Raw genomic sequence first — 26572 nt, 5'->3', positions numbered from 1 at the left:
CTGCAGCCCACTGAAAGATTTGGTTGATGTCTGCCTGGAGCTTTGCAGTGTCTGCAATGGAAGACACTGTCATGCAGATTCGGGTGTCATCTGCAAAGGAAGACACGGTGCTGTGGCTGACATCCTTGTCTATGTCGGATATAAGGATGAGGAACAAGATGGGAGCGAGTACTGTGCCTTGTGGAACAGAGCTTTTCACCGTAGCTGCCTCGGACTTTACTCTGTTGACGACTACTCTCTGTGTTCTGTTAGTGAGGAAATTATAGATCCATCGACCGACTTTTCCTGTTATTCCTTTAAGACTTTATTTATCGTATGTTGGTTATGTTACATTTATTTCTTTTATGACGATTGTATTACTAATATTAACATAGCGTGCGCTGCCATACACAGGATGATCATAGTGTGTACTACCATCTCTCAGAATGATCATGGTGTGTACTACCATCTCTCAGAATGATCATGGTGTGTACTACCATCTCTCAGAATGATCATGGTGTGTACTACCATCTCTCTGAATGATGATGGTGTGTACTACCATCTCTCAGAATGATCATGGTGTGTACTACCATCTCTCAGAATGATCATGGTGTGTACTACCATCTCTCAGAATGATCATGGTGTGTACTACCATCTCTCAGAATGATCATGGTGTGTACTACCGTCTCTCAGAATGATCATGGTGTGTACTACCATCTCTCAGAATGATCATGGTGTGTACTACCATCTCTCAGAATGATCATGGTGTGTACTACCATCTCTCTGAATGATCATGGTGTGTACTACCATCTCTCAGAATGATCATGGTGTGTACCACCATCTCTCTGAATGATCATGGTGTGTACTACCATCTCTCAGAATGATGATGGTGTGTACTACCATCTCTCAGAATGATGATGGTGTGTACTACCATCTCTCAGAATGATGATGGTGTGTACTACCATCTCTCAGAATGATGATGGTGTGTACTACCATCTCTCAGAATGATCATGGTGTGTACTACCATCTCTCAGAATGATGATGGTGTGTACTACCATCTCTCTGAATGATCATAGTGTGTACTACCATCTCTCAGAATGATCATGGTGTGTACTACCATCTCTCAGAATGATCATGGTGTGTACTACCATCTCTCAGAATAATCAGTGTCCACTACCAACTAACCTAGCACAAAGTCAGCTAGAAAGGCTACTTTATTTCGGTTGATATTCTGATTTAAAATTTTATATTAAGTTTTTATGTTCTGCAAATAACATTTTATATGCTTGTTTACGAAGTATCAGCTAACTATATCTGACTTCAAGAGAGACACACACACAGATCAATACATCATAACTGTTCCAGTGGCCAAACTGATCTCGATGGAATACTGTAAGTCGTAGTAATAAATGTTAAGGGAGCATTATGATAGTAACTGTCTTGGTATCATTTCTTGTAAATCTTGTATAACTTATATGTATTTCTGTGAATATATTTACGGATTTCTATAGAGTAATTATGTCCCTCTTCTAGCTAAAAAGCGTGAGTAAACTATCAGAGAGGCCTCTGTTATACCATGTTAGTGGCCATAGGGTTGTATAAAGGGGCTGCAGAAACCAGCCAGTTATGGTGAATGTGTGAAAATAATAGGACAACAGAAGACTTATAAGGGAGAGATATGTGTCTGTCTGTCTCTCTCTCTCTCTTTCTCTCTCTCTTTCTGTCTCTGTCTCTGTCTCTCTAGCTTACTAAAATAAAAAAGAAGAAAACCATCAAAAAGTGGGAAGTCTGAATGTGCGTGGAGCGTAGTGTAGTGAAGATTTAGTCAGATCACAAGTCAAGGGAAATTTTATGAGCGACATGTCAGTCATAGTTTAAATTACTCATAAATTTTATTCATTATAAACAAATCTAATGTATATAACCCTGAGCTTATATTCATTTTGAAATTGTGCTTTTTTTTTATGAAAATTGATTCGATTATATTAAGCTCAACTATGAACCTGCATGATACAATATTCTTTCACATGAATATACAGAGCATTAGACTCTTGTCTAGTTCTAAGGTTATATAGTACATGGTGTTGTAATCTTAGTTCAAGGCTTTTTCTAGTTTGACCGTAATAAATTTTATCGCATTTTTTTTACAAGGAATGTTATAGACAGAACCATCAGCATTTTGAGGGAATTATTAAATACAACTTTAATTTTAAAATTCTTAAATAGAGAAAGTATATCAAGAAGGTTTTCCTGGTAAGATAGAACCAACATATTCTTGGGTTTAAGCTTGAACTACTTTGGGAGTTAGACTAGTATATGTAGGATGTGATTGAGGTTAGGTAGTTGTAGCCAAGTCAGTACCAAGAGTAAGGCGTGTGATTATAAGAACATAAAAAAGAAGGAACACTGCAACAGGCCTACTGACCCATGCAGAGCAGGTCCATGTCTCCACCCGGATTAGCCCAATGACCCACCCAGTCTGGTCACCTCCACTCAAGGAAGGAGCCCGGTACCAGACCCGGCAGCACAAGCTAGTCAGATCCAACTCACACCCACCCACACCCACTCATGCATTTATCTAACCTATTTTTAAAACTACACAAGGTTTTAGCCTCAATAACTGTACTGGGGAGTTTGTTCCACTCATCCACAACTCTATTACCAAACCAGTGCTTTCCTATATCCTTCCTGAATCTGAATTTTTCCAACTTGAAACCAATGCTGCGAGTCCTGTCTTGGCTGGAAATTTTCAGCACGCTATTTACATCCCCTTTATTTATTCCTGTTTTCCATTTATACACCTCGATCATATCCTCCCTAATTCTACGCCTTTCGAGAGAGTGCAGATTCAGGGCCTCAGTCTATCCTCATAGGGAAGATTTCTGATACATGGATATTTGTATTTGTTAGGTGGTCTGCGGTGCCATGAATCAGTAGTGACCTGTCGGGTTAATATCACTCCTATCATTGTTGATCCTAGGTCTTTTGCCTGACTCATTTATATGTTCATTTACAAAAATGTTTTACAATAGAGACAAGATGAGGAATCAGACACAGGCGCAAACACCTTGACATCTTGATACAGACTCTTCTACAACTCTACACTTGCCTAACCTAATAGAATGACCTGTTTCTATTAGTGGGTGACATTCACCGTTTACGTCACTTCTCCTGCCTTCAGTATATAATTCTCCATCCAAAGGCATCTACTTCAGATTCATCAAGACTAATTCTTCACATCTTTCACCGTCTCCAACTGATTCATTTAGGGCCTCTAGGCTGAAGGACTGATCATCTGAAACTACATTTTCAAGTCTTCTGCCGTCTGCAGTATTCCTGTACTGGACTGATAAGGCCAGTGGTAGGTGAAACGTCTCCACGTTAAAGATATCTAAGTATTATACACGTGTGTCTCATTCATCTACTTGTCCGTAAACCATTATTATATATTTGTGTCTAAATATTCAACCATTGAACCGTTGAACAAATTCAACATGAAAAAGCAAATAATTGTATTATTTATTGCAAGATATCTGAAATATTGAGACTGTATCCACATTCTGCACCGACTTGATGAATTAACTGTTATTTGATTAGAGTGTGAACCAGTAAATGTTTGTATGGCAACGTAAAGTATCCATATATTGCACTGGGTAAATTACTTATGCGATACTACATCAACGTAATATCTTTAACGTTGTAATTATGCCTAATGAAGTCTGCCCTTTTGTGATCTGTTATCCTGCTCTTTTGCGTTGTGAGTACCAGTAAACGAACACTCACAGAATCAGCTGCGGGTACGCAATAAACGAGCATTGACAGGATGAGCACGACCCAGGTGCACAATAAATTAGCTTCTCAAGTTACACATAGCCTCAACATACAGCTTAGCAGTACTACTGTGGTCATGGTGGCTGGTCCACAGATGACCGTAGGGCTCCTGCAGAGTTTCTCAGTAGATTAAACGTGTAGGAAACATAATCGTATCAGTCGTTCTGAAGATGTGTGTGTATGACCACACGGAAAAGTTCAGGTATCGTATCTCATTTTTCCCCTGTGGTATCGTTGTACAAAACGAGACTGTTCACACAATATATGGATGAGATTGCGTTACCAGTGGATGGAGGTGATGATAGTGATGACCGATCAAACTATGAAGGACTGACAAGTATATTCACAAACAGTTCTGTTTAGTATAGACAACAATTGTCAAAAGTTGAAAGCAACATGGCAGCGGTGGGATTCGAACCCACGCCTCCGAAGAGACTGGTGCCTTAAACCAGCGCCTTAGACCGCTCGGCCACGCTACCGATGCCAAGAATCATCACTCATGCACACACCGTTTTCTATTTTTGTTATTAATATTCAAATAGTATATGAAGATATTATTAACATATTTCATTATATTTGTTTATTATTGAATTATTGTAAACTTATCTAAAATATATTTAGCTGGATTAAGCTAAATTAAATTGAACTTGTTGTAATAATGTGTAGAGAACCTAGGATAACCCAAAAAAGTCAGACAGAGTGACTTATTTCCATTGGGGTCCTTTTACCTTATTACCTGGAGAGTTTACCTGGAGAGAGTTTCGGGGGTCAACGCCCCCGCGGCCCGGTCTGAGACCAGGCCTCCTGGTGGATCAGAGCCTGATCAACCAGGCTGTTGCTGCTGGCTGCACGCAAACCAACATACGAGCCACAGCCCGGCTGATCTGGAACTGACTTTAGGTGCTTGTCCAGTGCCAGCTTGAAGACTGCCAGGGGTCTGTTGGTAATCCCCCTTATGTGTGCTGGGAGGCAGTTGAACAGTCTCGGGCCCCTGACACTTATTGTATGGTCTCTTAACGTGCTAGTGACACCCCTGCTTTTCATTGGGGGGATGGTGCATCGTCTGCCAAGTCTTTTGCTTTCGTAGTGAGTGATTTTCGTGTGCAAGTTCGGTACTAGTCCCTCTAGGATTTTCCAGGTGTATATAATCATGTATCTCTCCCTCCTGCGTTCCAGGGAATACAGGTTTAGGAACCTCAAGCGCTCCCAATAATTGAGGTGTTTTATCTCCGTTATGCGCGCCGTGAAAGTTCTCTGTACATTTTCTAGGTCGGCAATTTCACCTGCCTTGAAAGGTGCTGTTAGTGTGCAGCAATATTCCAGCCTAGATAGAACAAGTGACCTGAAGAGTGTCATCATGGGCTTGGCCTCCCTAGTTTTGAAGGTTCTCATTATCCATCCTGTCATTTTTCTAGCAGATGCGATTGATACAATGTTATGGTCCTTGAAGGACCATAATGAAGATAACATCTTATTATCATACTAAAAAGACTATCTACTACACGAGGGTCATTAAGACTATCTACAATACGAGGGTCATTAAGACTATCTACTACCCGAGGGTCATTACGACTATCTACAATACGAGGGTCATTACTAGGGATAAGGTAAAATTTACACGTATTTTAGCTAAAAAATAGAAAATCATTCCCCTCCCTTTGGTTCGGGAAGTTTTCTAAGGTCCTTTTGGAATTTTTTACAGTTTGACAAATATTTTTTCATTGACAATGATGTAAAAATAATTTTTGCATCAAGCCTAACTTAGAAACCCCACCTAACCTTATTTAACCTAACAGTGTTACCCATCGTAGACAATGGAACTCTCCAAGCGGACAGCACCCAAATATTTTAATGGGCCGTAGAAAGCAATATGAGGTTAATTAAAGACAAATTTCGATTATTCCGTTATGGAAAACTCGAGAAAAATTAAATCTATTTAAATAAAGACTCGGCAGGAGATGCAACATTCCCTGATGAAAATCAGGGGCGCCACGAGTACACTGAGAGACAACACAGTAAGTGTCCGGGGTCCGAGACTGTTCAACTGCCTTCCAGCATACATAAGGGGGATTACCAATAGACCCCTGACTGTCTTCAAGAAGGCATTGGACAGGCACCTAAAGTCAGTACCTGACCAACCGGGCTGTGGTTCGTACGTCAGTGTGTGTGAGGCCAGCAGTAACAGCCTGGTTGATCAGACCCTGATCTACCGCGAAGCCTGGTCTCAGACCGAGCCGCGGGGGCGTTGACCCCCGAAACCCTCTCCAGGTAAACTTCCCGAATATAGAACACATTCCAATCACACAAATGAGCGAAAAACTAATGTGAAGGACCTGGGAGTGATAATGTCAGAGAATCTCACTTTCAAAGATCACAACAATATATCTATCTCATCTACTAGGAAAATGACGGGATGGATAATGAGAACCTTCAAGCCCATGATGATTCTCTTCAAATCGTTTGGTCTATAAGATGGAATATTGCTATATGTCATAAGGACATATCAGAGTAAGAAATACACACGTTGGATGTCTTGGAGGCGTATAATTAAGAGAGTCTCGAGGAGAAATCCAAGTGCATACCCATCCAATCTACGTCTAATGGGAACTAAGTGCGAGGCTTGTGGCCTACTGCTCACATGTGATGGGTTCGTGACGTCATATCTAGCAAGGGAGCCTATTTATAAAGTAGCTGGGATTATCTAAATATACTACACTAGTACACAATAACACTACTGATATGTACACTAAAGGCCCCTTTTACGGCAGGTGAAACTGCAGACCTTGAGAATTTAGAGAGAGGTTTCAGGGCAAGTATTAGTATGGCAAAGATCATAAATTACTGGGAACGGTTCAAGTCCCTTGATTTGTACTCCCTGGAATGCAGGAGAGAAAATTACACCATAATATACACTTAGAAAAATCCTTGAGGGATTAGTCCAAAAGCAAAAGACTCGGAAGTAGATACAATGACAAGCAGGGGCGCTAAGAATATGCTAAGAGACAACACAATAAGTGTCCGGGGCCCAAGACTCTTCCACTGCCTCCCAGCATACATAAGGGGGATTACCAATAGACCCCTGACTGTCTTCAAGAAGGCGCTGGACAGGTTCCTACAGCCAGTACCTGACCAGCTGGGCTGTGCTCGTACATTGGTTTATGTGCGACCAGCAGTAACAGCCTGGTTGATCTAATGCACCACGAGGCCTGGTCATCGACAGGGCCGCGGGAGCGTTGACCCCCGAAACCCCCTCCATGGATACTCCAGGTAATATAATTTTTTAACTAAATTCTTATATATATGTATATATATATATGTATTGTGGAAAATTTTTTAATTTTCCGAAACTATAGTGCCTAATAGGTGTTTAATGTGTCTATATGGGTCAAAAATGTATTTGAAAATAAGAGTAGAACCAAGAGTTCCCTTTGCGCATGCGCGGATGTGCGGGGGGGAGAGGCGCGGATTGTTTTGAATGTGGTGAAGAAGCTGAGAAAGCATGGAACCACGAAATTGACATTCACGGCGGCCTAAGGATTAATATAGGCCTCATTTCATAATAAGAAGTGTCGTAACTGTTCCTGGTGGAGAGTGAGGGAACGTGATTTACGGGACCACGGTAATAGAGTGGTAAAATGTGTGATAAGAGTAGGACCGGGTGGCAGGTGCACGGCCAGGGTGTGTCCAGGGGACATACCCGTGTGTTAATCCTCGCTCATCGGCCTCAGATCTTAATGGAGTGACCTCTAATTTGTATAATAGTTATGAGACGTTAAATCGTCTTGTGAATGGTAATGTAATCAGTGATAATAACATTGAGTTAAGAGAATGCGGGATGTGAAATAGAGCGCCTTGCTCCGAGTGAACGTGTGACTCTCGTACCGGGGATAATGGAGATTTATGGAATCACGACTTCTAACCGGGACAAACCGACGGATACCTCGTCCTGCCGGAATGAGAACCGTGTCGGTGTAGCAGGACATCGAAACTGAGATGGTGAATGGAAGAAATAAGGAGTATCAATCACCCACAGTTAAGTAACCCTTCTAGTTATAACAAACTTATGCTGGCCAGTAGTGTTATGTTGTAATTAGATAGGTTATGAGTGATCCAACTACATCAAGTGACCACCAGAGAACATCTGGTAAGTGGTGGGATTATGTATAAATGTTTTCCTTGATGGATGTATCCAGGTGTATCCTACCCCCCTCCCCTTCATTCAGCTAAACTAATATAATCTATACAGTCCACAATTAATTAGTAGCACCGTACTTGTGGGTGCTACCCAATCCATACTGGTCTCGGATAGATATGGATAAGATTGTGAGGTCGAGGGGACCACTTGGTGCGACCAGGGGTGGTTAAGTTTTCTCACATGTCTACACGGGGTGACTACGGTAAACAATATGATTGTCTCCCAATGAGATTACTGGTATGTATATAATGTTGAGGTACATACAGGTAAGCACCCTAGAAAATTTTCCATATCTGCCCGTTGGTCCTTCGAGAACCGGATGCAATCAGTGAAAAAATTAATTGAATTAATTACTTAATAATTAAGTGACTGATTGAAGGAAGTGGGTGTAGGGTGCACAAGTTTAATCGATCGTGTGATGGATGACAATTAGCCCAATTAATTGCTAGCACATGTGTGGCTAGGATTTATACAAGAGTAAAGTGCAAGAATTACTCTTATAAGGCGCCTACTTAAGTTGTATAATCAGTGATTAATAATTCTCTAACCATGACTGGATCTAATGGAGTTAATGTGGCTGACAAGTCCGTGAATTTTAGAGTAATGAAAGCATCATTACAGGCTATTAAAAGCCATGTGACGAAGGCATTTGATTTAGTGAATCAAAGAACCGTGAACCCTAATGAATTAAAGTTATATTTAGATGCTTTAGAGAGTAGATTTGATTGGTACAAATTGTGGTTTAAAGACTGTGAAAGAGATCTGCTAGAGAATTGTGCAGATGGAATGGAAATGAATGTTTTAATTAATCAACATTACGAATTGGAAGAAAAACTGTCTTGTAAAAGTAAGGCTTTGAATAAATTAAAGGGTGTAAGCCAGGCAGTTGATCAACCTATTAATGCAAAGGGTGGGTTTGCCAAAACCTCCATAGTACGGTCTGGAGGAAATCAGACTAGGTCGGCAGGAATTAATTGTTCAATTGCAGACCAGTCAGCCAAACAGTTCTAAGGATATAACACATAATGACTCTGAAGTATCTGTCAAGTCTCAAAAGGGAAAATTAATCCCAGTGGTAATAATCATAGTTAAGAGTTAAATAGGCACATATCAAGTCAGGAATCAGTAATAGTGGTTCCTCACATCAAGGTAAGAGGAATAAGTACCTCAGTAAGTGTAACCCAGTTAATAAGAGGTCAGGCAAGGAAAAGAGAGACTGCCTCTTCTGCCAGGGTACTCATTTCACTAAAAATTGTAATGCCTGTAATTCATGGGATATTAAAGTGGAAAGAATGAAAGAACTTGACAGATTTATCAGATGTCTAGACAATCATAATGTAAAGGATTGTCATACCAAATTGAACAGTTGCTATCAATGCAACAAGGGAAAGCACCATACAGTTATGTGCAGGGTTGTATGTGATTCTTATAATAATGGTGACAATAATGATAATGTTAATAACCCTGACACTACAGTGACTGATGTAAAGGTTGCAGCTAATGGCAATAATGATGGCCTAGCTGAGGTAGCCTTGCCGGTGTTGGATGTAAAAATTCAGGATAAAGGGCATAAATCCAAAACCATACGGCGTCACTCTCCTCAACACTGGTACGGGCCATGTAATATATGGCAGACTACCGCCTAGTAATAATGACTAGAGGAAGTAGTGAATACGGTCACGGTGTCTTACTCATGAAAGGTCAACCCAGTACAAGTATTCTTCTATCGAGAATGATGTTGAACCAGTCTAATTTGTGGGAGCTGGACAGCATAGGGATTAATGTAAATGAGGAAAGTCCAAATGATTCCTTTACTCAGGAACAATACCTGAAGGATGTTAAATGTGAATCTGGACATTACTGGGTGCGACTTCCGTGGAAGCTTGACCGTCCAGAATTACCTACTAATTATAGGATGGCGTATGGACAGTTAAAGGGCCCAGCTCTGCGAACTGAGCAAGACACCAAAATTGTTGACTGCTTATAATGATATAATTAATAAGCAGTTAAATAATAAATTGTTCTTACTTCAGGCGACGATAAATGCACACCTTAAGTGCACAGGCGGTCCACTGAGCGAAGTAATTGGGTAAATAATCTTATGTGGACAATTTCCGGGTGTGACGTCAACTGAAGAGGAACTAATGAGGATATGTGAAGGGGTTAATGAAATAATGAAGAAATGTGCTGGGACTGACTTGGGATACTGATGCCCAATAACTTAATCCCTGAGAGAATGGAACACTAATTAGTCCATTTTGAGGGATCAATAAATATAGATGGCCATGGAGTTGGTGCCTATATGCAGTAATGTGCTGGGGCTGACTTGGGATACTGAGAGACTTGTTATTGTTAAAGTCTCAAAATTCCAGTATGCCCAATAAATTAATCCAGGGAGCATAGGCTTATGCCCCTGAGAGAATGGAACACTAATTAGTCCATTTTGAGGGTTCAATAAATATAGATGGCCATGGAGTTGGTGCCTATATGCAGTAATGTGCTGGGACTGACTTGGGATACTGAGAGACTTGTTATTGGTAAAGTCTCAAAATTCCAGTATGCCCAATAACTTAATCCAGGGAGCATAGGCTTATGCCCCTGAGAGAATGGAACACTAATTAGTCCATTTTGAGGGATCAATAAATATAGATGGCCATGGAGTTGGTGCCTATATGCAGTAATGTGCTGGGGCTGACTTGGGATACTGAGAGACTTGTTATTGTTAAAGTCTCAAAATTCCAGTATGCCCAATAAATTAATCCAGGGAGCATAGGCTTATGCCCCTGAGAGAATGGAACACTAATTAGTCCATTTTGAGGGATCAATAAATATAGATGGCCATGGAGTTGGTGCCTATATGCAGTAATGTGCTGGGGCTGACTTGGGATACTGAGAGACTTGTTATTGTTAAAGTCTCAAAATTCCAGTATGCCCAATAAATTAATCCAGGGAGCATAGGCTTATGCCCCTGAGAGAATGGAACACTAATTAGTCCATTTTGAGGGTTCAATAAATATGGATGGCCATGGAGTTGGTGCCTATATGCAGTAATGTGCTGGGGCTGACTTGGGATACTGAGAGACTTGTTATTGTTAAAGTCTCAAAATTCCAGTATGCCCAATAAATTAATCCAGGGAGCATAGGCTTATGCCCCTGAGAGAATGGAACACTAATTAGTCCATTTTGAGGGTTCAATAAATATGGGTGGCCAGTGAAGATGGGAAAATTGTACTCCACATTATGTAAGTCGTCTAGCAACGACCTCCGCCCGGCCGCAGTGTGGAAAATTTTTTAATTTTCCGAAACTATAGTGCCTAATAGGTGTTTAATGTGTCTATATGGGTCAAAAATGTATTTGAAAATAAGAGTAGAACCAAGAGTTCCCTTTGCGCATGCGCGGATGTGCGGGGGGGAGAGGCGCGGATTGTTTTGAATGTGGTGAAGAAGCTGAGAAAGCATGGAACCACGAAATTGACATTCACGGCGGCCTAAGGATTAATATAGGCCTCATTTCATAATAAGAAGTGTCGTAACTGTTCCTGGTGGAGAGTGAGGGAACGTGATTTACGGGACCACGGTAATAGAGTGGTAAAATGTGTGATAAGAGTAGGACCGGGTGGCAGGTGCACGGCCAGGGTGTGTCCAGGGGACATACCCGTGTGTTAATCCTCGCTCATCGGCCTCAGATCTTAATGGAGTGACCTCTAATTTGTATAATAGTTATGAGACGTTAAATCGTCTTGTGAATGGTAATGTAATCAGTGATAATAACATTGAGTTAAGAGAATGCGGGATGTGAAATAGAGCGCCTTGCTCCGAGTGAACGTGTGACTCTCGTACCGGGGATAATGGAGATTTATGGAATCACGACTTCTAACCGGGACAAACCGACGGATACCTCGTCCTGCCGGAATGAGAACCGTGTCGGTGTAGCAGGACATCGAAACTGAGATGGTGAATGGAAGAAATAAGGAGTATCAATCACCCACAGTTAAGTAACCCTTCTAGTTATAACAAACTTATGCTGGCCAGTAGTGTTATGTTATAATTAGATAGGTTATGAGTGATCCAGCTACATCAAGTGACCACCAGAGAACATCTGGTAAGTGGTGGGATTATGTACAAATGTTTTCCTTGATGGATGTATCCAGGTGTATCCTACCCCCCTCCCCTTCATTCAGCTAAACTAATATAATCTATACAGTCCACAATTAATTAGTAGCACCGTACTTGTGGGTGCTACCCAATCCATACTGGTCTCGGATAGATATGGATAAGATTGTGAGGTCGAGGGGACCACTTGGTGCGACCAGGGGTGGTTAAGTTTTCTCACATGTCTACACGGGGTGACTACGGTAAACAATATGATTGTCTCCCAATGAGATTACTGGTATGTATATAATGTTGAGGTACATACAGGTAAGCACCCTAGAAAATTTTCCATATGGTTCGAGTTCCTAATAGATCATTTTATTTTTATATGACCAGTTCCAAGTTGTCTCATTTTAAATGGTCAGATGTGTATAGTAGTAGTATGGATGTCATTTATATAAGTATTGTATGGGTACAATACTTACATAAATGAAAATTTAAGTTCTGTATTATTCTCCATTCAATGTATATAACTTTCTTGTGAAGTAACTGCAGAAGTAGTATCCGCCACGGGCCTGTTAGCTCAGTTGGTTAGAGCGCCGTGCTAATAACGCGGATGTCGTGGGTTCGATCCCCATACGGGCCATCTGTGTTATGTTATGTTTTTATTGGTTCGAGTTCCTAATAGATCATTTTATTTTTATATGACCAGTTCCAAGTTGTTTCAGTTAAATGGTCAGATGTGTATAGTAATAGTATGGGTATTGTTGGTACAGTCCTTAGATGAATGAAAATTAATATTCTGTAATGTTCTCCACTCAATTTATATAGTTTTCTTGTGCAGTAACTGCAGAACTGACGGCAGTCACGGGCCTGTTAGCTCAGTTGGTTAGAGCGCCGTGCTAATAACGCGGATGTCGTGGGTTCGATCCCCATACGGGCCAGCTGTAGTGTGTTTTGAAGAAATTTATCTACTCAGGTCTCATATTAACCAATTTTTAGTCTTAACAATTGCTAGAAAAATTATCTACATTATTTTGAGAGCCTAGTTGGAGTCAGACTCGCCGTAAAATGTGAATATGAGGTAAAATTTTGGGTATTTTTGACCGTAGACTGGACATATTCTGTCCTGAGTATTGCTGTTCAGTGGAGAGCCTTCACCTGGCTACTGGACATAACTCATTCTGGGCCAGACGTCAGACATAATAAACTTACTTATTGTAACACAGTAATAAATCGTTTACCGCAATTCGTAGTGAGGGAAATATACAGACAGTCTCCTAGCACATGGTAGGTCAGAGGACCTCAGAAACCCAACCGAAACTAGAAATATTTCGGTTACCTGGAGTTTACCTGGAGAGAGTTTCGGGGGTCAACGCCCCCGCGGCCCGGTCTGTGACCAGGCCTCCTGGTGGACCAGCGCCTGATCAACCAGGCTGTTGCTGCTGGCTGCACGCAAACCAACGTACGAGCCACAGCCCGGCTGATCAGGAACTGACTTTAGGTGCTTGTCCAGTGCCAGCTTGAAGACTGAAAGGGGTCTGTTGGTAATCCCCCTTATGTGTGCTGGGAGGCAGTTGAACAGTCTCGGGCCCCTGACACTTATTGTATGGTCTCTTAACGTGCTAGTGACACCCCTGCTTTTCATTGGGGAGATGGTGCATCGTCTGCCAAGTCTTTTGCTTTCGTAGTGAGTGATTTTCGTGTGCAAGTTCGGTACTAGTCCCTCTAGGATTTTCCAGGTGTATATAATCATCTCTCCCTCCTGCGTTCCAGGGAATACAGGTTTAGAAACCTCAAGCGCTCCCAGTAATTGAGGTGTTTTATCTCCGTTATGCGCGCCGTGAAAGTTCTCTGTACATTTTCTAGGTCGGCAATTTCACCTGCCTTGAAAGGTGCCTGGACCTGGAGTTTACCTGGAGAGAGTTCCGGGGGTCAACGCCCCCGCGGCCCGGTCTGAGACCAGGCCTCCTGGTGGATCAGAGCCTGATCAACCAGGCTGTTGCTGCTGGCTGCACGCAAACCAACATACGAGCCACAGCCCGGCTGATCCGGAACTGACTTTAGGTGCTTGTCCAGTGCCAGCTTGAAGACTGCCAGGGGTCTGTTGGTAATCCCCGTTATGTGTGCTGGGAGGCAGTTGAACAGTCTCGGGCCCCTGACACTTATTGTATGGTCTCTTAACGTGCTAGTGACACCCCTGCTTTTCATTGGGGGGATGGTGCATCGTCTGCCAAGTCTTTTGCTTTCGTAGTGGGTGATTTTCGTGTGCAAGTTCGGTACTAGTCCCTCTAGGATTTTCCAGGTGTATATAATCATCTCTCCCTCCTGCGTTTCAGGGAATACAGGTTTAGAAACCTCAAGCGCTCCCAGTAATTGAGGTGTTTTATCTCCGTTATGCGCGCCGTGAAAGTTCTCTGTACATTTTCTAGGTCGGCAATTTCACCTGCCTTGAAAGGTGCTGTTAGTGTGCAGCAATATTCCAGCCTAGATAGTACAAGTGACCTGAAGAGTGTCATCATGGGCTTGGCCTCCCTAGTTTTGAAGGTTCTCATTATCCATCCTGTCATTTTTCTAGCAGATGCGATTGATACAATGTTATGGTCCTTGAAGGTGAGATCCTCCGACATGATCACTCCCAGGTCTTTGACGTTGGTGTTTCGCTCTATTTTGTGGCCAGAATTTGTTTTGTACTCTGATGAAGATTTAATTTCCTCATGTTTACCATATCTGAGTAATTGAAATTTCTCATCGTTGAACTTCATATTGTTTTCTGCAGCCCACTGAAAGATTTGGTTGATGTCTGCCTGGAGCTTTGCGGTGTCTGCAATGGAAGACACTGTCATGCAGATTCGGGTGTCATCTGCAAAGGAAGACACGGTGCTGTGGCTGACATCCTTGTCTATGTCGGATATGAGGATGAGGAACAAGATGGGAGCTAGTACTGTGCCTTGTGGAACAGAGCTTTTCACCGTAGCTGCCTCGGACTTTACTCTGTTGACGACTACTCTCTGTGTTCTGTTAGTGAGGAAATTATAGATCCATCGACCGACTTTTCCTGTTATTCCTTTAGCACGCATTTTGTGCGCTATTACGCCATGGTCACACTTGTCGAAGGCTTTTGCAAAGTCTGTATATATTACATCTGCATTCTTTTTGTCTTCTAGTGCATTTAGGACCTTGTCGTAGTGGTCCAATAGTTGAGACAGACAGGAGCGACCTGTTCTAAACCCATGTTGCCCTGGGTTGTGTAACTGATGGGTTTCTAGATGCGTGGTGATCTTGCTTCTTAGGACCCTTTCAAAGATTTTTATGATATGGGATGTTAGTGCTATTGGTCTGTAGTTCTTTGCTGTTGCTTTACTGCCCCCTTTGTGGAGTGGGGCTATGTCTGTTGTTTTTAGTAACTGTGGGACGACCCCCGTGTCCATGCTCCCTCTCCATAGGATGGAAAAGGCTCGTGATAGGGGCTTCTTGCAGTTCTTGATGAACACAGAGTTCCATGAGTCTGGCCCTGGGGCAGAGTGCATGGGCATGTCATTTATCGCCTGTTCGAAGTCATTTGGCGTCAGGATAACATCGGATAGGCTTGTGTTAATCAAATTTTGTGGCTCTCTCATAAAAAATTCATTTTGATCTTCGACTCTCAGTCTGGTTAGCGGCTTGCTAAAAACTGAGTCATATTGGGACTTGAGTAGCTCACTCATTTCCTTGTTGTCATCTGTGTAGGACCCATCTTGTTTAAGTAGGGGCCCAATACTGGACGTTGTTCTCGATTTTGATTTGGCATAGGAGAAGAAATACTTTGGGTTTCTTTCGATTTCATTTATGGCTTTTAGTTCTTCCCGCGATTCCTGACTCCTAAAGGATTCTTTTAGCTTAAGTTCGATGCTTGCTATTTCTCTGACCAGTGTCTCCCTACGCATTTCAGATATATTGACCTCTTTTAGCCGCTCTGTTATTCTTTTCCGTCGCCTGTAAAGGGAGCGCCTGTCTCTTTCAGTTTTACATCTACTCCTCCTTTTTCTTAGAGGAATAAGCCTTGTGCATACATCGAGTGCTACCGAGTTAATCTGTTCTAGGCATAAGTTGGGGTCTGTGTTGCTTAGTATATCTTCCCAGCTTATATCGGTTAGGACTTGGTTTACTTGGTCCCACTTTATGTTTTTGTTATTGAAGTTGAATTTGGTGAATGCTCCCTCGTGACTAATCTCATTATGTCGGTCTGGGGCTCCGCGCATACATGACTGAACCTCAATTATGTTGTGATCTGAGTATATTGTTTTTGATATGGTGATATTTCTTATCAGATCATCATTGTTAGTGAAGATGAGGTCTAGTGTATTCTCCAGTCTAGTAGGCTCTATTATTTGCTGGTTTAAATTGAATTTTGTGCAGAGATTTAAAAGCTCGTGTGAGTGTGAGTTTTCATCAGAGCTGCCTCCTGGTGTTATTACTGCAACAATATTATTTGCTATATTCCTCCATTTTAGGTGCCTTAAGTTGAAATCCCCCAGGAGCAAGATGTTGGGTGCAGGAGCTGGAAGGTTTTCCAGACAGTGGTCAATTTTTAACAGCTGTTCCTGGAATTGCTGGGATGTTGCATCCGGAGGCTTGTAGACTATCACAATGACTAGGTTTTGGTTCTCGACCTTTACTGCTAAAACTTCCACTACATCATTTGAGGCATTTAGCAGTTCTGTGCAAACAAGTGACTCTGCAATGTACAGGCCAACCCCCCCCTTTTGCCTGTTCACTCTGTCACATCTGTATAGGTTGTAACCTGGGATCCATATTTCGTTGTCCAAGTGATCCTTTATGTGGGTCTCAGTGAAAGCCGCGAACATTGCCTTTGCCTCTGCAAGCAGTCCACGGATGAAAGGTATTTTGTTGTTTGTTGCTGGCTTTAGACCCTGTATATTTGCAAAGAAGAATGTTATCGGACTGGTGGTATTGTTGGTACTGGGGGGGGATTTTTTTTCCGGCATTAGTATCTGTATCTGTTGGTTTGGAGTGGAGGCCATCGACTGTGGTTCCACTCCAGGAATGACTGGATTTGGTGTACGATTTCTGCCATTTCCTGCCAGTTTTTTTTTCTTCCTGGCACTAAAAAACCTCTCCCTCTTGAGTGGCTGTGGCTACCCAGGTTTTCCCATGGCCTGGATGTTTTGTATCTTTTTGTCCCCTTTAGATGGTATGCCTGGCAATTTAAGTTATAGCACAGTCTTTCCTGTACTGAAGAGGTACACAGTTCAGGGTGAAAAAGCTTACAGGAAGGGAGTTTGCATTTTCCTGTTGTCATATGGGCATGGCATTTCCTAGGGTGGTCATAGTTGCACGTCCCATCTGTTTTTCCAGATTTCCCATGCCAGCAGATACCGAGTGCATAGTATGTGCACAGGCTTGGTTTCCGTTTGCCTTGGGTTTCTGTGACTGTATTCCCTGTTGGTGCATGTTTCCCTGTCTTACTTCTATCCTCCCTAGCACCAACAATGGAGCTCCCACCATTTGTTTTTGGTAATATATCCTCACTATTGCTAGTGGAGTCCTCTTGTTTGCTATTTCCTGCGGTATTTCTAGTTTGCAATATTGGTTTTATCTTATCTTTGACTACACTTGTTTCCCTACTATGGCTCCTGTCCCCTATGCGGTCATTCATATGTATTCCTTCCTGCGTATAATTCCCGACTACCTGGACAAAATCTCCAGCTTCACCATTACTGTCTCCCAGGACAGCATCTCCATCTTCCCCATTACTGTCTCCCAGGACAGCATCTCCAGCTTCACCATTACTGTCTCCCAGGACAGCACCTCCAGCTTCACCATTACTGTCTCCCAGGACAGCACCTCCAGCTTCCCCATTACTGTCTCCCAGGACAGCACTATCAGCCCCCCATTTACTGACTACCAGGACATCATCTCCAGCCTTACAGTTTCTGACTACATGGCCAGTATCAAGGGCAGTACCATTCAGCCCGGACTTTTTATGTTCCCATCTGTTGTAGAAAGCTTCCAGGTTTTCTATGAAAGCAGCTTTGATGTTGACCTCTTTTAATACCCTTGTGATTTTAGTCCACAGATTTATCTCATTTGGGCATACCCAAAAACACTTCCCTGTTTTAATACTGCTTGTAGCTAGTTCTTGGATATCTGCACAAGGGGCGTGACACCAATTTCCACAGAAATGACAATTTATGCATGTGGAAGCCCGTTTGTTTGACTGACCACAGACTACACACAGCTTCATAATGATTTGAATGGTTTATTTACTGCAATTCTACTAGCAACCTCTTGAATATTCTATTAATAACCTGCTAGGTGGTGCACAACGAAACCGTTTGAAACCAGTCCAGGGTTCGGACCAGTCAAGGGTTCGGACCAGTCAAGGGTTCGGACCAAGAGTGCAGCAATATTCCAGCCTAGATAGAACAAGTGACCTGAAGAGTGTCATCATGGGCTTGGCCTCCCTAGTTTTGAAGGTTCTCATTATCCATCCTGTCATTTTTCTAGCAGATGCGATTGATACAATGTTATGGTCCTTGAAGGTGAGATCCTCCGACATAATCACTCCCAGGTCTTTGACGTTGGTGTTTCGCTCTATTTTGTGGCCAGAATTTGTTTTGTACTCTGATGAAGATTTAATTTCCTCATGTTTACCATATCTGAGTAATTGAAATTTCTCATCGTTGAACTTCATATTGTTTTCTGCAGCCCACTGAAAGATTTGGTTGATGTCCGCCTGGAGCCTTGCAGTGTCTGCAATGGAAGACACTGTCATGCAGATTCGGGTGTCATCTGCAAAGGAAGACACGGTGCTGTGGCTGACATCCTTGTCTATGTCGGATATGAGGATGAGGAACAAGATGGGAGCTAGTACTGTGCCTTGTGGAACAGAGCTTTTCACCGTAGCTGCCTCGGACTTTACTCTGTTGACGACTACTCTCTGTGTTCTGTTAGTGAGGAAATTATAGATCCATCGACCGACTTTTCCTGTTATTCCTTTAGCGCGCATTTTGTGCGCTATTACGCCATGGTCACACTTGTCGAAGGCTTTTGCAAAGTCTGTATATATTACATCTGCATTCTTTTTGTCTTCTAGTGCATTTAGGACCTTGTCGTAGTGATCCAGTAGTTGAGACAGACAGGAGCGACCTGTTCTAAACCCATGTTGCCCTGGGTTGTGTAACTGATGGGTTTCTAGATGGGTGGTGATCTTGCTTCTTAGGACCCTTTCAAAGATTTTTATGATATGGGATGTTAGTGCTATTGGTCTGTAGTTCTTTGCTGTTGCTTTACTGCCCCCTTTGTGGAGTGGGGCTATGTCTGTTGTTTTTAGTAACTGAGGGACGACCCCCGTGTCCATGCTCCCTCTCCATAGGATGGAAAAGGCTCGTGATAGGGGCTTCTTGCAGTTCTTGATGAACACAGAGTTCCATGAGTCTGGCCCTGGGGCAGAGTGCATGGGCATGTCATTTATCGCCTGTTCGAAGTCATTTGGCGTCAGGATAACATCGGATAGGCTTGTGTTAATCAAATTTTGTGGCTCTCTCATAAAAAATTCATTTTGATCTTCGACTCTCAGTCTGGTTAGCGGCTTGCTAAAAACTGAGTCATATTGGGACTTGAGTAGCTCACTCATTTCCTTGCTGTCATCTGTGTAGGACCCATCTTGTTTAAGTAGGGGCCCAATACTGGGCGTTGTTCTCGATTTTGATTTGGCATAGGAGAAGAAATACTTTGGGTTTCTTTCGATTTCATTTATAGCTTTTAGTTCTTCCCGCGATTCCTGACTCCTAAAGGATTCTTTTAGCTTAAGTTCGATGCTTGCTATTTCTCTGACCAGTGTCTCCCTGCGCATTTCAGATATATTGACCTCTTTTAGCCGCTCTGTTATTCTTTTCCGTCGCCTGTAAAGGGAGCGCCTGTCTCTTTCTATTTTACATCTACTCCTCCTTTTTCTTAGAGGAATAAGCCTTGTGCATACATCGAGTGCCACCGAGTTAATCTGTTCTAGGCATAAGTTTGGGTCTGTGTTGCTTAGTATATCTTCCCAGCTTATATCGGTTAGGACTTGGTTTACTTGGTCCCACTTTATGTTTTTGTTATTGAAGTTGAATTTGGTGAATGCTCCCTCGTGACTAGTCTCATTTTGTCGGTCATGAAACACCTGTCCTATTTCCTGATAAATCTTACCTAACCTAATCTTTAATCTCTATTTGAGAGATTAAAGTACTCTTCTTAGCCTTCTTAATGATTTATGCAGACTATAGGCTGACAAAGATCTAAACCTCATTAACCAACCTGTTATAGGTAATCACCACTGTTGTAAGCAATAACCACTGTTATAGGTAATAACCACTGTTATGGCTAATAATCACTTATACGTAATAACCTCTGTTATAGGTAATAACCACTGTTATAGGTAATAACCACTGTTATAGGTAATAGCCACTGTTATAGGTAATCACCACTGTTATAGGTAATCACCACTGTTATGGGTAATAGCCACTGTTATAGGTAATAACCACTGTTATAGGTAATCACCACTGTTATAGGTAATCACCACTATTAGAGATAATAGCCACTGTTATAGGTAATTATCACTATTATAGGTAATAGCCACTGTTAAAGGTAATAACCACTGTTATAGGTAATCATCACTATTATAGGTAATAGCCACTGTTAAAGGTAATAACCACTGTTATAGGTAATCATCACTATTATAGGTAATAGCCACTGTTAAAGGTAATAACCACTGTTATAGGTAATCATCACTATTATAGGTAATAGCCACTGTTAAAATAGCCACTGTTATAGGTAATCATCACTATTATAGGTAATAGCCACTGTTAAAGGTAATAACCACTGTTATAGGTAATCATCACTATTATAGGTAATAGCTACTGTTAAAGGTAATAACCACTGTTATAGGTAATCATCACTATTATAGGTAATAGCTACTGTTAAAGGTAATAACCACTGTTATAGGTAATCACTGTTATAGGTAATAACCACAATCTACTAACCTAATCAAACTTAAAACAAATATTGTTTTCAGCTTTGCGAAAGAAGTATTTAGAAATTAACGCTGGGAATTGCGAAATAAAGTAACATGATGTAATGAAGACAGGTTGATTTTTTTACTTGTTATCAGTCGTATCCCAACTATGGTGCAAATGTGAGAATCGTGAGAATGATGTACATAGCCTATGTTAGGTCCTTAATTGATTATGCTGCTCCCATGTTGATATTAGCTAGAGAAAGTTCTCTCCGACCCTTGGAGTTAATGCAAAATGAAGCTCTCAGGATTATTCTTGGCTGTCCCAGATCTACAAAAGTTCTTAACATGAGGAAGGAGCTTGGTATTTCTAGTATCAGTGATAGGATTGTTGAAATTAACACTGTACTCGGTATTAGAATGTTGAGAAACGAACCAGACACTGTCACAGTGAATCTTACCAAGTGTCTAGAGGTAAATACACACAGATCTAAATGGATTGTGAAAACGTGCAATTGCATTAAGTTTTATAACCTACATGAACTGTATCACTGTAGGCAACAAGAGCATTTCACCCCTCCATGGAAGATGTGTTCATTTAATATCACATACCTACAAGTCCCTCCCAAGAAGCTCATTGCTAGTAATCCCTTCCTTAAATCTCTTGTTAGAGCAACTGCTCAAGAAGAAATTTCTCACCTAGCTGGTAGTAACAAGTTATCACAAGTTATATACACTGATGGATCTAAACAGGAGTCTTCTGGCAGGGCTGCATCTGCTCTTGTTGCCACCTCCCTAGTTAAGAACGATAATAAATTTGTTGAGTTAGGCATAAGAATTAACAACTGGGCGTCTACACTGCAAACTGAATTGTTTGCAATCCTAATGGCGCTAAAGCTAACCTATGACACTGAGCTTGACTCTATCATCATTACTGATTCAATGTCATCACTGAAGGCTCTTGACTCATATAATGACTCCAACAACATGCTCATTGGGGAAGCCAGGTATAGATACTCAAAAATTAGGGACAAAGGAATTAATGTACAATTGCTATGGATCCCATCACACATTGGATTACTCCTTCATGATAAAGTTGATATGTTAGCCAAGAAGAGTATCGAGAAGGAGAATGTAGAATATAACTTTGGTATAACTGTGTCTAGCATTAGGAATAATATTAGGAGAGAAGTAAATAATGAAAATGATTGTTATAGGAATGCAGTTAGAAGCCTGAGTAGATCTATAACCCACTATGATAACATGAACGTAGATAAGTATGTTTATGGAGCAACTTGCAATGTGAACAGACTGACTGATGTTGTAGTGGCCAGGCTTAGGCTTGGTTACAAGTACTTCTGGCAGTTTGGGAGACACACAGATGATGATCAAACTAAATGTAAATTATGTGATCAGGCATATGGTCACTCTCTTGAACACTATGTGCTTAATTGTCCACTTATTGAAGAATACAGAGACAGACAGTATAATAACCTATGTGACATGTCAAGATATCTTATTAATGAAAATAAGATACCAGATATACTAAGCAAATTTCCTAAATTTGCTTGTAACAGATAAGTGAACTATAGATATGTAGATATAAATCCATATGTATTCCTGTTAACCCTTTGGGGCCTAGTTCCTAGGCCTTTTGTGTATCCATATGCTCTCGCGCTACCGTCCACAGGATGGATATGGAGTGCACAATAAACTAGCCACTTCGGTGGCAAAATCTAATCTTATAGTCAGATATAACGTGTGTAAACACTAGCGTCTTGAGCTGAGTAATTTACGTCTATCGACGTAAGCTATGGTTAGGTTAGGTAAGGTTTGTCAGGAAACAAGACAAGTGTTTCCTGACGCTGGTCTTAGTCAGATGATGACCCGCCTTTGGAGCTTTGGTCATCTGACCGAGGCCTTCCTCTGGCTTACCGGTCCACCCCTTTAAAAATTATGGTCGTTTATAACCATTATTGATTTAATTACACTTGTCTAAGCTACGGTAAGTGATGCTAGTACAGTGACCGCAGTCACCTCCAGTGAGAAAGGGGCAGCTAGTCCCCTAGACTGTATGGGATTCGAATCCCTTACGACGGTAGTCACATAATGCATTGTAGCCAATATTGATAATAATAATAATAATGGAAATTAAGACAGCAGTTTTAATATACTTAAAGAAGTAAGCAAACAACTACGAGAGTAAGCCTTCACTAAGACAAAACTGAAGGTTATATATTCAAGTGCTAATGGTTCAGTTGGTAGCGGACTCAGTTCACAACTGTGGGTCCGGGTTCAATCCCAGGTCCCCGGACGAGTGGAGAAATTAATATTTTCACTCCAGGTAGGTAGGTAGCTCCTGTTCACCTAGCAGTAAGTAGGTACCAGATGTCAGTCAGCTCTAGTAGGAGTCGCATCCTGGGGAAGAATACCCCAGTGAAAATAACCTAGATAGTTTGACGACATAGATTTATATTGGGTTTACTAACCCGCAGGGTTAATAATCCGAATAAAATCTTCAACCTAAGACCCCCGGAACTCTCTCCAGGTAAACTCCAGGTAAACTCCAGGTAATATTTTAATTGAGGCTCGATCCTAGGAACGGGAGGACACGTTGAATTCCTTGGATCAAGAGCCCCTCACCATTATCATTTGGATTAATGTTTTGCCTTAATCTCTCATCAAGACAGGATTTTGGCTTAAATAGCAACGCTCTTCTTGCCGAATAAGGCAAGCGAAAACTTGTGCATGAAATAATTTCGCAAAAATCATTCCGAACCTAACGAAAAAAAATATTTCATTATTTTTTTTTATTATTAAATTATTGTAAAGTTATCTAAAAATATATTTAGTTGGATAAGGCTAAATTAAATTGCGCTTGTTATAATAAGGTTAGGTAAGTTTTCTAAGGTTCTTTGGGTACAAAATTATTAATTTTTACATTAACATAAATGAGAAAAGTATATCTTTAAACGTATAAGAGAAAATTATAGAAAGGACTTAATTTTAAATGAGTTCTTGCTAACTGACCAGTTTTACCTATTCGGCACGACAAGGGCATCGTTATCTGAGGAACTGTACCAGTGCTCAACTTCCTTAAATCTAGCATGACTGTCTTCCATTTTCCCCAGGTGCTAGTTTAGCGCTCACCGTGAATGTAATATTTTTAGTTTGGGTTATTAGCATAGTACTCTAGACAAGTGAGGTAGCAAGTCAGCTACATGATGACAGGATGGATAATGAGAACCTTCAAAACTAGGGATGCCAAGCCCATGATGACACTCTTCAGGTGACTTGTTCTATCTAGGCTGGAATATTGCTGCACACTAACAGCACCTTTCAAGGCAGGTGAAATTGCCGACCTAGAAAATGTACAGAGAACCTTCACGGCGCGCATAACGGAGATAAAACACCTCAATTACTGGGAGCGCTTGAGGTTCCTAAACCTGTATTCCCTGGAACGCAGGCGGGAGAGATACATGATTATATACACCTGGAAAATCCTAGAGGGACTAGTACCGAACTTTCACACGAAAATCACTCACAACGAAATCAAAAGACTTGGCAGACGATGCAACATCCCCCCAATGAAAAGCAGGGGTGTCACTGGCACGTTAAGAGACCATACAATAAGTGTCAGGGGCCCGAGACTGTTCAACTGCCTCCCAGCATACATAAGGGGGATTACCAATAGACCCCTGGCAGTCTTCAAGCTGGCACTGGACAAGCACCTAAAGTCGGTTCCTGACCAGCCGGGCTGTGGCTCGTACATTGGATTGCGTGCAGCCAGCAGTAACAGCCTGGTTGATCAGGCTCTGATCCACCAGGAGGCTTGGTCACAGACCGGGCCGCGGGGGCGTTGACCCCTTGAACTCTCTCCAGGTAAACTCCAGGTGTGGGTCTGTAGGTTAAGTACATAATTAATGTGCAATTAGCACTTAGTTCCCAGCAATGGACTTATAGAAAGGCAATAATGACGTAGGGTTGATTACAAGTTACCACAGCAAGCGTGAAAAATAAATCCTTCAATATAAAATATAGTCTCTGCTGGCCCGTATGGGGATCGAACCCACGACATCCGCGTTATTAGCACGGCGCTCTAACCAACTGAGCTAACAGGCCCGTGACTGCCGTCAGTTCTGCAGTTACTGCACAAGAAAACTATATAAATTGAGTGGAGAACATTACAGAATATTAATTTTCATTCATCTAAGGACTGTACCAACAATACCCATACTATTACTATACACATCTGACCATTTAACTGAAACAACTTGGAACTGGTCATATAAAAATAAAATGATCTATTAGGAACTCGAACCAATAAAAATATAACACAACACAGATGGCCCGTATGGGGATCGAACCCACGACATCCGCGTTATTAGCACGGAGCTCTAACCAACTGAGCTAACAGGCCCGTGGCGGCTGGTACTTCTGCAGTTACTTCACAAGAAAGTTATATAAATTGAATGGAGAATAATACAGAACTTTAATTTTCATTTATGTAAGTATTGTACCCATACAATACTTATATAAATGACATCCATACTACTACTATACACATCTGACCATTTAAAATGAGACAACTTGGAACTGGTCATATAAAAAAATCTCTATCCATGAGGGATTCGAACCAATACAATTATCAAAAAGCTGTACCACTGGCCCGTATGGGGATCGAACCCACGACATCCGCGTTATTAGCACGGCGCTCTAACCAACTGAGCTAACAGGCCCATGGCGTTACCAGAGGAATGTAAAACAAACCAACGTCTATTATGGGGGCTAGGTAACCAATTACCGTTTAGGTATGATTTATTAGGGTTTTTCACCGAGAGGGTTAGTCACCCAGGATAACCTAAGACAGTGAGTCATCCAGCACTGTCTGTCTTATTTCCATTGTGGTTCTTCAATCTTGTCCCCCAGGATGCAACCCACACCAGTCGACTAACACCCAGGTACCAAATTATTGCTAGGTGGACAAGGACAATTGTTTAAGAAAACACGACCAACATTTGCACCCGTGTTGGGGCTCGAACCACGGATACTCAGTGTGTGAGACGAAAGCGTTCCCAACGTTAACGTTAACAGAGCGGCTAAAAGAGGTCAATATATCTGAAATGCGTAGGGAGACACTGGTCAGAGAAATAGCAAGCATCAAACTTAAGCTAAAAGAATCCTTTAGGAGTCAGGAATCGCGGGAAGAACTAAAAGCCATAAATGAAATCGAAAGAAACCCAAAGTATTTCTTCTCCTATGCCAAATCAAAATCGAGAACAACGTCCAGTATTGGGCCCCTACTTAAACAAGATGGGTCCTACACAGATGACAGCAAGGAAATGAGTGAGCTACTCAAGTCCCAATATGACTCAGTTTTTAGCAAGCCGCTAACCAGACTGAGAGTCGAAGATCAAAATGAATTTTTTATGAGAGAGCCACAAAATTTGATTAACACAAGCCTATCCGATGTTATC

The 26572-nt window shown here is 41.7% G+C and overlaps 1 protein-coding gene and 6 non-coding genes across 7 annotated transcripts in view; 2 read left to right on the top strand and 5 right to left on the bottom strand.

The window, feature by feature from the left end:
- LOC128684422 (uncharacterized) overlaps positions 1 to 26572 on the bottom strand; it is a 205428-nt gene that overhangs the window by 163554 nt on the left and 15302 nt on the right. The gene's annotated exons all lie outside the window — the stretch shown is intronic.
- Positions 4208 to 4289, bottom strand: TRNAL-AAG (transfer RNA leucine (anticodon AAG)). Its single transcript has one exon. It is a non-coding gene; the product is annotated as a tRNA-Leu (tRNA).
- On the top strand, positions 12670 to 12743 carry TRNAI-AAU (transfer RNA isoleucine (anticodon AAU)). Its single transcript has one exon. It is a non-coding gene; the product is annotated as a tRNA-Ile (tRNA).
- On the top strand, positions 12968 to 13041 carry TRNAI-AAU (transfer RNA isoleucine (anticodon AAU)). Its single transcript has one exon. It is a non-coding gene; the product is annotated as a tRNA-Ile (tRNA).
- TRNAI-AAU (transfer RNA isoleucine (anticodon AAU)) lies at positions 25144 to 25217 on the bottom strand. The gene has a single exon. It is a non-coding gene; the product is annotated as a tRNA-Ile (tRNA).
- TRNAI-AAU (transfer RNA isoleucine (anticodon AAU)) lies at positions 25442 to 25515 on the bottom strand. Its single transcript has one exon. It is a non-coding gene; the product is annotated as a tRNA-Ile (tRNA).
- TRNAI-AAU (transfer RNA isoleucine (anticodon AAU)) lies at positions 25761 to 25834 on the bottom strand. Its single transcript has one exon. It is a non-coding gene; the product is annotated as a tRNA-Ile (tRNA).

Source organism: Cherax quadricarinatus, chromosome 2, assembly GCF_038502225.1.
Source record: "Cherax quadricarinatus isolate ZL_2023a chromosome 2, ASM3850222v1, whole genome shotgun sequence".
In the NCBI taxonomy this organism is placed as follows: domain Eukaryota; kingdom Metazoa; phylum Arthropoda; class Malacostraca; order Decapoda; family Parastacidae; genus Cherax; species Cherax quadricarinatus.
This window is presented reverse-complemented; position numbering and strand designations above follow the sequence as displayed.